We start from the raw sequence: 8,827 nt of genomic DNA, 5'->3' as shown, positions 1-8,827 counted from the left end.
AGGAGCAGGGCTGCCCAGGCCCGCGTGGCACAGTGCCCACCTCACTTCTCCTACCCCGACCCTCTCTCTCCCTCTGGCCCCAGGCCAGAGCGTCCTCCACTCACTGCTGGTGGGTCTCATGGTCCCAGACTGAGAGCTGTGGGGGATTCAGGTGACCAGTGCATCCCAGTGCCTGGGACTGTCCAGGTTTCAACAGAGAAAGCCCCACACCCTGGGGACCCAGGGAAACCTGGAGGGTAGGTCATCCTGGGCTCAGGTTGTTGGCTCCCACCTCCCGAGACCTGACTACAGGGAGGGTCTGCTCACATGTGGTCCTTCGGCCGTGCCCTTCTGCAGTCCACCCGGTAGGAAGGGACCTTGGTCCCTGCTCCCCTCTTTCCTGGCACCCACTGAGCCAAGCAGTAGTCAGAGCTGTCGAAGAGGGTGAGCTGTCCTGGCCCCTGTGGGGGGAGAAGGCACCCCACCTGGAGAGAAGACAAGACAAGCTGAGGGCTCACGACTTACCTGGGATGAGGCTCATCTGGGGGCGGGGGACCCAGCTGCTACCACCCGGCTGCTGAGGAGTGACGGTCCAGGCCACCCCCCCAGGCTGTGTCCTCTGCAAAAGGGACCAAGTGAGGGGCTCGCTGCGCAGGTGGCACACCCATGAGCCTGTGCTGCAGGACTGGATGCAGGACTGGCAGACCTAGTCCCGGCTGTGCCGCTCTTCCATACTGGACATCAAATACGCCACTTGTCCCCTCCGGGCCTCAGCGTCATCTGTGAACTGGGGCAGCACAGCAGCACCTCAGGACCACTGGGAGGCACTGAGAGCTCTTTGTGAGCAGGATGAGGGGACACAGGAAAGGCCCATCTGTCTTTGGTTCCCTCCTCAGCCTGCAGAGCTGTGCATCATGGGAAGAAGGGTGGAGAGAAGGCGTGTCTCTCGGCTCAGAGAACAATGGGCCCTCAGAGCGGGCTGCCCCCCTGTGACCCCTGCCCCAGAGCTCGCAGGGGGTCACCCCGCTGGAGGGCCCTGGCTCTCCCTCGGAAAGTTCCCCAGCAGGGCGGAGGGGGTGAGGCACTCTGGCCGCCGTCAGCAGGGCCCCTGGACTTTGAGTCAGGGTCTGGGTGACAAGATGCCCATGCAGGCAGGGATCTAGGTCCCTGTGTGCCGCTCCATCCATAATGACATCTGTTGCCAGAGAGTATGCTACAACTCCACCTAACCCTAACAACGATGTCAAGAAGATACTGTTGTTGTCGTTCCCATTCTACAGGCGGGGAAACTGAGGCCAGGAGAGGTTGCCAATGTTACAAACTGGTAGTGGAGGAACCAGGATACGAGCCCAGGCGGTCTGGCTTCAGGGCCTGTAACCTTAACCACCAAACAGTACTGCCTCTCCCTGCTGCCAGCAACCAGCACCCCCTTCCCTAGGCCCCACCACTGGGAGGTGCTAATTCTGGGTGTCCTTCCTGACCTGGAGGGACCCTTGGCTTTCAGTGAGCCAAGACAGGAAAAGCAGCAGGTCCCAAGGAGCAGGGAGCAGGAGCTCAGGGGAGAGCCATCCCCATCTCTGGGCACCCCCCTGACAACGCTGCCCACCCTGTCTGGGCTCCTTGCCAGAGGCCTGAGCTCTATCTCCTCTCACTCTAACTGTCGCTTTCAGAACAGAATGGTTAGGGTGGCCCTGAGCCTGGGTGTGAGGGTGACAGGCAGTCCCTCTGGGGTCCAGGGCCCCATCCTTCCCCCAGAGGCCCCCGCAGGATCTCAGCTCAGTGGGGTCCCGTCACCGAGCACAGGCCTTGCGGGCTAACCTGGCTGCCCTTGGCTCTGCGGCTGTGGTCTGACCTGCATTTGCAGCCCCGCCCATCCCCTTGCAGTCTGGTCCTGCACAAAGGGTTCCTCTGTGAGAGGCAAGGTTTTGGGGTCAGTGCTTCCTGCCGGCCACCTGCAGCTAGAAAAAGGGCCAGGGCTCCCTGCTGGGCAATGCAGGCCCTTCCCTTGAGCCCCCAGCACACCCTGTTGGCCCTTCCTTCCCTTACAAAGCCCCAGATCACCTCCGCCCCTCAGTTAGGTGGAGCCCAGCAAGAAGCCCTGGGGCGTGTTCTGAGCATGTGTCTAGGCCGGCTGGAGGGCAGCACTGCCTGCTCCTGGCAGCTTTGGGGGCAGGAGGCGGCCAGAGGTTGTCAGGCTGGGGTTTGGGAAGGTAACTGGTACCTTCACCCACCCTCTCTTTGCTCCTCCTGCTGCTCAGCCCCTGCCCCATACCTGCTTGTGGCGGCCCTCTGAATGGGTCCTCCCCCACCCAGGGTACCCGGGTGCCCCATCACCCTGTAAGACCGCCTCACATAGTACAGTGCCACAACTGAATTCTTTATTCAGCCTTAAAAGAGCAAATAGTTCTACATTTAAATTATTTCAGACTATAGGGGAAAATGAAATATTCCCTAATTTAAGGGATTTACTATAATTTTAAATACCAACATGTGATTAACATAGTACCAGAAAACCCCTACAATACCGATCTCACTCATAATGAGATACGCACACTCTAAATAAAGCATCAGTGAACGGCACCTGAGAGTGTATCAAACAATAACACTTTGACCACATGGAGTTATGTGGAGAGGCTATCACTGTTTCAATAGGCACCATGTCAAACCTTCTTTATTAACCTGTGATACAAGTGCTATCTTTAAAACACTGGATTTTCCCACCCTGGAATAGAAACCCACATTTTCTTGTTTTAATGTCTTTCTACAATATTTCATATTTCCCATAAAAGCACTGTACATCTTTGGTTCAGTATCCTTTTTTCTGCCTTTTATTAAGTTGCTGTTTAACTCTTCCCATTCTGCTGTTTCCTTTTATTTTATTTTATTTTATTTTTTATTTTTTGCTGCTGTTTCCTTTTAAATGAAAATAGGTACTGAATGTTTTTCGGAAAACATTTTGTCAGATGAGATGATTACACAGTTTAAAATCTCTGAACCACTAATACAGTGATCATCGCTGGGACCAACGCTTTCCTGTCCCAGCTGGAATGCAGGGCTGAATTTAATTACTTTGTCTCAGAGCTTTGTGAGTTTTGTGTCTAGCTTTTTTCTTGTGCTATTTTTGTTAGATCTTGGTATTAAGGGGAAGTTAGTATTATAAAATAAGTCAGGCAAGCCCTGGCTGGTGTTACTCAATGGATTGAGCGCGGACCTGCAAACCAAAGGGTTACTGGTTTGATTCCTGGTCAGGGCACATGCCTGGGTTGTGGGCCAGGTCCTCAGTGGGGGGCACACGGGAGGCAACCACATATTGATGTTTCTTTCCCTCTCTTTCTCCCTCCCTTCCCCTCTCTAAAAATTAAAAAAAAAGTTGAACGACTCTCTCCTACACCCCATACTACATATAGTACAACTTCTGGGTCAAAAACACTGACAAGTCAAGTTGAAATTGTGGGGCTTGACTGGCAGCTTTCTAGGAAAAAAGGACAGCACGGGCAGAGGCACCAACATTTCTTATAAACTGGAAGAACTAACAGGTAGGTTTGGCTTAAGCCGCGGATAAATCTTTAAGGCACAACTCCACAGCCAAACGCTGATTTACTCCTTGTTTTATACAGAGAATAGCCTCCAAGCTCTTCAGTCTGCATTCGAGGTCTTTCCTGCTTTAAGGGATTTTACATTTCAACCTGTGCTTCCTTGTCTTTGATGTTTGGCTGCCTGGAATGCCATGATGGTATGTCCCGATCCTACCTACCCACCACTGGAATGGTCCAAATACCCACAAAAACCTCTCAGACCCAACTGAACTACGTTTGAATTCACTTGTATTACAGCTATTTATGGTCAGCTGTTGTCTTGCCTACTTTAAAAAATATATAGGTGTTAGAGGGACGGAGAGAAACGTCAATGTGATGTTCCACTTATGGATGCATTCGCTGGTTGATTTTCGTATCTGGCCTGGCAGGGGAATCTGCAACCTTGGTGTAGGGGAGGATGGTCTAACCAACTGAGCTACCTGGCCACGGCTTGCCTACTTCTTAAGCTCTTGACAGCTGTACTGGGTTGGACGGTGTCACCCCCATAATTCACGTCCTTCTCAGAAGCTCAGAATGTGACTGTATCTCATATGAGGGTCGTTGCAGATGTAATCAGTTCAGACCAGATCACACACTGAAGTCAAAGTGGGACCTTGAGCCAAGGGGGCTGGTGTCCTTTTACAAAAAGAGACCGAGACAGAGACAGAGTTAGGGAACATCGCTAAGAGACCTGAGTGAAGGAGCTGCAGGCCAAAGAATGGCAAAGGATGGCTGGACACTACCAGAAACCAGAACGAAGCAAGGAAGGCATTTACCCACTTTCAGAGGAAGCCTGATCCTGCTGCCACCTTCTTTTCGAATTTCTAGCCTCCAGACCTGTGAGAGAACATACATCTGTTGTTTAGGCCACCCGGCTTGTGGTACTGCATGGCGGTAGCCCTAGGAAACTAAATAAAGGCCTATTGCAATGTCTAGTTTGTCTTCCTGGCCCCACAGTGGCGTGGAGGGCTATATAGGTGCCCCGTCCGTTCCAGGATAATTCGGCTTATGAGCGCCCGTTAGGGCAGGATGCGCAGCCAATGCTCATAAGTGGTAGCCCTTCTTACAGCAAGGTGTGGGGCTGCACAGACACGCAAAAGACCGGGAGAATCTAAATGCAACAAGTGACAGGCGGGGCAAAGCCAGAAACCAGAGCAGCAGACGGAAGGTCGCCCAGAGAGAAGGGAGTGTTTTGAGGCGATGGAGCCTCCAGGCCACTCTGCTAGGCCCCGCTGAAAGGGTCCCGGCCCTGTCCCCGCTCCTCACATCCAGCAATAATATAATGACCTCCACTCCGGCTCCCCTGCGTTCGACCTCCGTGAATCTACTGGCGCGACTCAACGAAGGCGCCACTCGCATCATCACTTCCGAGCCGGCGCGCGGCGCCTCGGTGCGTCTTTACGTCATGCCGTGGCGTAAGGCGGGACTTCCTCCCCACGTCCCGGAAACGGAAAAGGGTTCTCTTCCTCTGGAAAGAAACAGGACTGGACTTGGAGATGAGACACCGGAGGGGTGGCTGCGTCTGTTGCGTGGAGTAAGGCCGTTTTCTGGCCATTCGGCGGCGCGGGTGACAGCAGCGTCCTAGTACAAATGCATGTTGGCGGGCTAGATTTCAAAGGATGCGGCGGGAGACCGGAGCTTAGGAGAGGTGTTGGCGTGTCCGTGGGAGAGTCGGCGCAACCAGCGACCTAGGTCTCGTCCTAACTTATTGTGCTCAGCTTTCTCAGTCTTGTTTGAAAAACGAGCAAGGAGCAGTGATGGAGATCGACGTGAAATGGTGAAATAAACGGAGCAAAGCTTAATTTTTTTAATTTAGTAGGTGATTGCTTCTCGGCCTTTTGGGTAAGATCAAGTGTAGTATCTGTTTTTATCAGTTTAATATATGATAGGCCCTCTATATATTAAATGGGTTTTTGGAGCTGGGAGATGGAATAAGAACTTGCTCCGTCCACTCCTATCATCGACCCGGTATAGCATTATTCCGGGAACGGTGCACCCCCCAAAAAAAATTCGTTTGGTGAGTTTCACATCGGTAATATTCTATGACAGGGAAGGGATGTAACGTGAGCGCCTGTACGAACCCAGGTATTCTGTCTCAGCGACTCCTGCTAGAGGAGGCATCAGCATCTGTTGCACTAACTTGGAGACACGCCGTCGGTATACATGCATTAGGTGGGTAAGGAAAAGGAGGTCCAGGAGCTTAGGGATTTATGGCTGGTTTGTAAACCGTAAATTGTACCTAAGACTGTCAGGTAACATACCTTTCGCCAGAGCTCTGTCCTTACTTTTGCATAGTGCTTTTATTTTCCTTCTCTTTCAATCCCTGTCCTTCTCTCCCTTAACCGGATGGGATATGAAAGGAAGCCCAAGGATGGGGATCTTTCTCGTGGTAGAATAGTAGCTAGGACAGTTTTACCAAGAAATAATGTATATACTTAGTAAATCCATCTCTAAAAACTAAGTTCCTCCTGTGTTGAAAAGCACACTGGAGAGACCTGGGTTGGTCCTTTCCTGGAGAATGGATTAGATGCTTGCATCTAATCCAGTCTGTTATGCTTAGGCATCTCCTTAGCTCCTTTCGAAGAAGAGACCCACACAGGCTTTGGGATGAACAAGGGCAACAGCAAGGTTAGAATCCAAGCTTATGCTACAAAAAAAAAGACACTGACTGGCTGGAGTCTTCTTTCCAAACCCTAAACTCTTTATCTTGCATTTTGATTCATTAACCATTTACTGCAGTGAAAAAAGCACACGTAAGAGTTCAGATCTTTTAAAGCTTACGAATAATGCCATCCCCTTCACATTTTAAACATGCTAAGGCAGTGTTTCAAAAACTGGACTTGGTTGTGTTCTGGAGACTAAGAAAAGAGTCCTTGAAGTCAAGCTGGCTCGGCTTTTAGCCTCCTAAATAAAAAGGTAGAGAGAACAGGTCTTGTTTGCAAAATAAACTCAAGACCTACATATCTACCAACAGTAACTGTGTACTTTCCATTGTCTTACTGTAGAGAAAAGCAGTGGTAAATTTACAGATTAGAAAGGGTGGAGGAGAACAGGGTGGAACCCAAGAGAATCATCCTGTACTCACAGACAGGAAGGCGACCAGAAATCGAGGACCTTGTTCAGGAAGGAGGAGGAGAGGACCTTTCCTGCAGTGCAGACCTCCGTGGGTTCAGGAAGTTACTGGGTAACTAAGCTTCCCTGGTAGAGACCCGTGTAGTCTCCTTTATGGAAGGGGGGGGGTCCCAGCACATTGTGGTGAATTGTGCTGGGACCCCCTGACAGTGTGCGAGCCACGTAAAGTTAGGGTTTTAACAAATTTTGGAGGTTGTGAAGTATTAAGAAAAAGGCATCACTGCCCATGCAGTTGCTCTGCTTTTATGATGACCAAGCATGTGCTTCCGAGAAACTTTACTGGCTGTGTACAAGTGGGTGCAGAGCATTGTTCCAGCCAGCAGGCAGTCGTTACTAAATTTACACTTTTCCAAGTGAAGGGCAACCTAGTTATACCAGAATCCAACGTCATTTTATATGCCAAATCTAACCAACTTTTCAATCCCATCTAACAAGGGTAGCTTAAATCCTGAGTACTCTGAATTACTAAACCCATGTTAGTTTACACCAAGATTGTGGTTTTTTCCCACATGTTCTCTCCCCTTTGTTGACGGAAGCCAAAGCTTATGTTAATAACTGCTTGTGAGTTACAAAGTGATGAGGTAAAGCCAAGAAAAGAATGGATTTTGATGTCTTTTTAACTGCCCTGTGTCAGGGATTGTGGCTACAATTGTCTGGCTTTTAAAAATGGGTTTTGTTTTTGTTTTTTTTAACAGATTGCAGGTTGGAGGTGAATCCTGTCCCTTGTTGAAGTTTAGTTTCAGCAGATTATTTGTGATAAGAAATCACAGTATTCACAGAAAACAAAAGTTTGATTGCTTCTGTTCTTGACCTTTCCTTTTGTAGAATATGAGAAACAGTGTAAACAAACATTCTTTATGGTCACTAATGGTGATGCTTGAAATTGGTCCTCAGCCTTGCTTAAATTAACTGGATTTTAAATGTCAAAGCCCCTTCTGCATGTTTTCCTTGGTCAAATAAAATTTTACTAAAACCTCCCGGGTGTCGAGTTTTATCCATTTTTTCCACATGCACTGTCTGCGAAGTACCCTGTAAAGCCTGTGAGCGCCCTGCGTGCACACCTGCCTCATCTGTGAAGCCCTGCTCCCCACTCTGTGGTCTGCAGGGAACAGTTCTTAGTGTACACGTGTGTACATCGTACTGTTTATAATGTGCAGCATCTCTGTGTTCACATGGGCTGAACCTTCCTTGTTCAGGGCAGCAATGCAGGTTGGCAGGGCAGGCGTGCATGTGTGTGCACGCTTGTGTGTACTGAGCTGTAAGATTGTCGAGGTGAGCTGTTAATTCAGGAATCTGAGCTGCTGTTTATGACGGGCGGAGTTTTGCGACAGGAGAGGAGAGGTGTTCACTGTCAGACATAGAGCATGCTGGGATGTCAGACTTGGAGCCTGCTGAGAAGCGTGGCAGTTTAAAAGTGGAAGGTTTTTCAGTTAACACAAAACCTCGAGCGATGAGGGTCTGGTTCAGAGAGGCATCCATGGAGCACCACACTCAACTGCCCCCAGGGAATTGCCTCAGGAATGGAGTCAGTTTACTCTGCACCTTGACTCAAGCTTGAAAATGCTTCGTGTGCAGGGTGCTTGGTGGTGACGGGGAACCTGAATGGAAGCAGGAACACAGCCAGTGGGGCCGGGCAGTGAGGTGGGCTGCCCCAGCGCCTGGGCTGGGGCCACTTCTGCCTCCAGGTACAGCTTTGCACTTTGGTGGATGGATGTTCTCTTACGAAATTGTGTTTGCTATGCCCACTCACATCAGGCATGAAACCTCCCAATCCCGAGAGGCAAGAAGGAACTCTTTATTTTGTTTAAAGGGAAATGAAAGCTCTGGAACACAGCGACTTCTCTCCGGACAAGTAGTGACAAAGTAGCAACCAGACCTAGGTCCTGACTTCAAATCTGGTTCTCTTTACATTATAGGACGTTCCTAGAGTTGGTTACAACTCAGTTACAACTCACTACGTTTTCTGTTTTCCCCACCCATCTCCCCACCAAATATGCACGGGGGGGGGGGGAGGGCCGCATGTGTGTGGGAGACTGTGACAGCAGGAAGTGTGCAGTGCTGGTGCTGGCCCCGCTCCCCCACGCTGCCCTCAGGCTGCAGGGGCCCTCCCGCCCCTCACATGCCTCCCTGCCAGGCTCTCC

At 50.4% G+C, this 8,827-nt stretch overlaps 1 long non-coding RNA gene, 1 other non-coding gene and 1 pseudogene across 3 annotated transcripts; all 3 read left to right on the top strand.

The window, feature by feature from the left end:
- Positions 1-5,012: 5,012 nt before the first annotated feature.
- On the top strand, positions 5,013-7,658 carry LOC119055404 (uncharacterized). Of its 2 annotated transcripts, XR_005083691.2 has the most exons (4): positions 5,013-5,396; positions 5,604-5,726; positions 6,642-6,738; positions 7,382-7,658. It is a non-coding gene; the product is annotated as an uncharacterized LOC119055404 (long non-coding RNA). The 2 variants fall into 2 exon arrangements; XR_005083692.2 differs by lacking the exon at positions 6,642-6,738.
- On the top strand, positions 5,377-5,555 carry LOC119055405 (uncharacterized; annotated as a pseudogene).
- LOC119055407 (small Cajal body-specific RNA 15) lies at positions 6,406-6,530 on the top strand. The gene has a single exon (XR_005083693.2). It is a non-coding gene; the product is annotated as a small Cajal body-specific RNA 15 (non-coding RNA).
- Positions 7,659-8,827: the final 1,169 nt, after the last annotated feature.

This window comes from Artibeus jamaicensis, unplaced genomic scaffold (genome assembly GCF_021234435.1).
Source record: "Artibeus jamaicensis isolate MK-2021 breed Jamaican fruit bat unplaced genomic scaffold, CSHL_Jam_final scaffold_612, whole genome shotgun sequence".
NCBI classification, from domain to species: Eukaryota; Metazoa; Chordata; class Mammalia; order Chiroptera; family Phyllostomidae; genus Artibeus; species Artibeus jamaicensis.
This window is presented reverse-complemented; position numbering and strand designations above follow the sequence as displayed.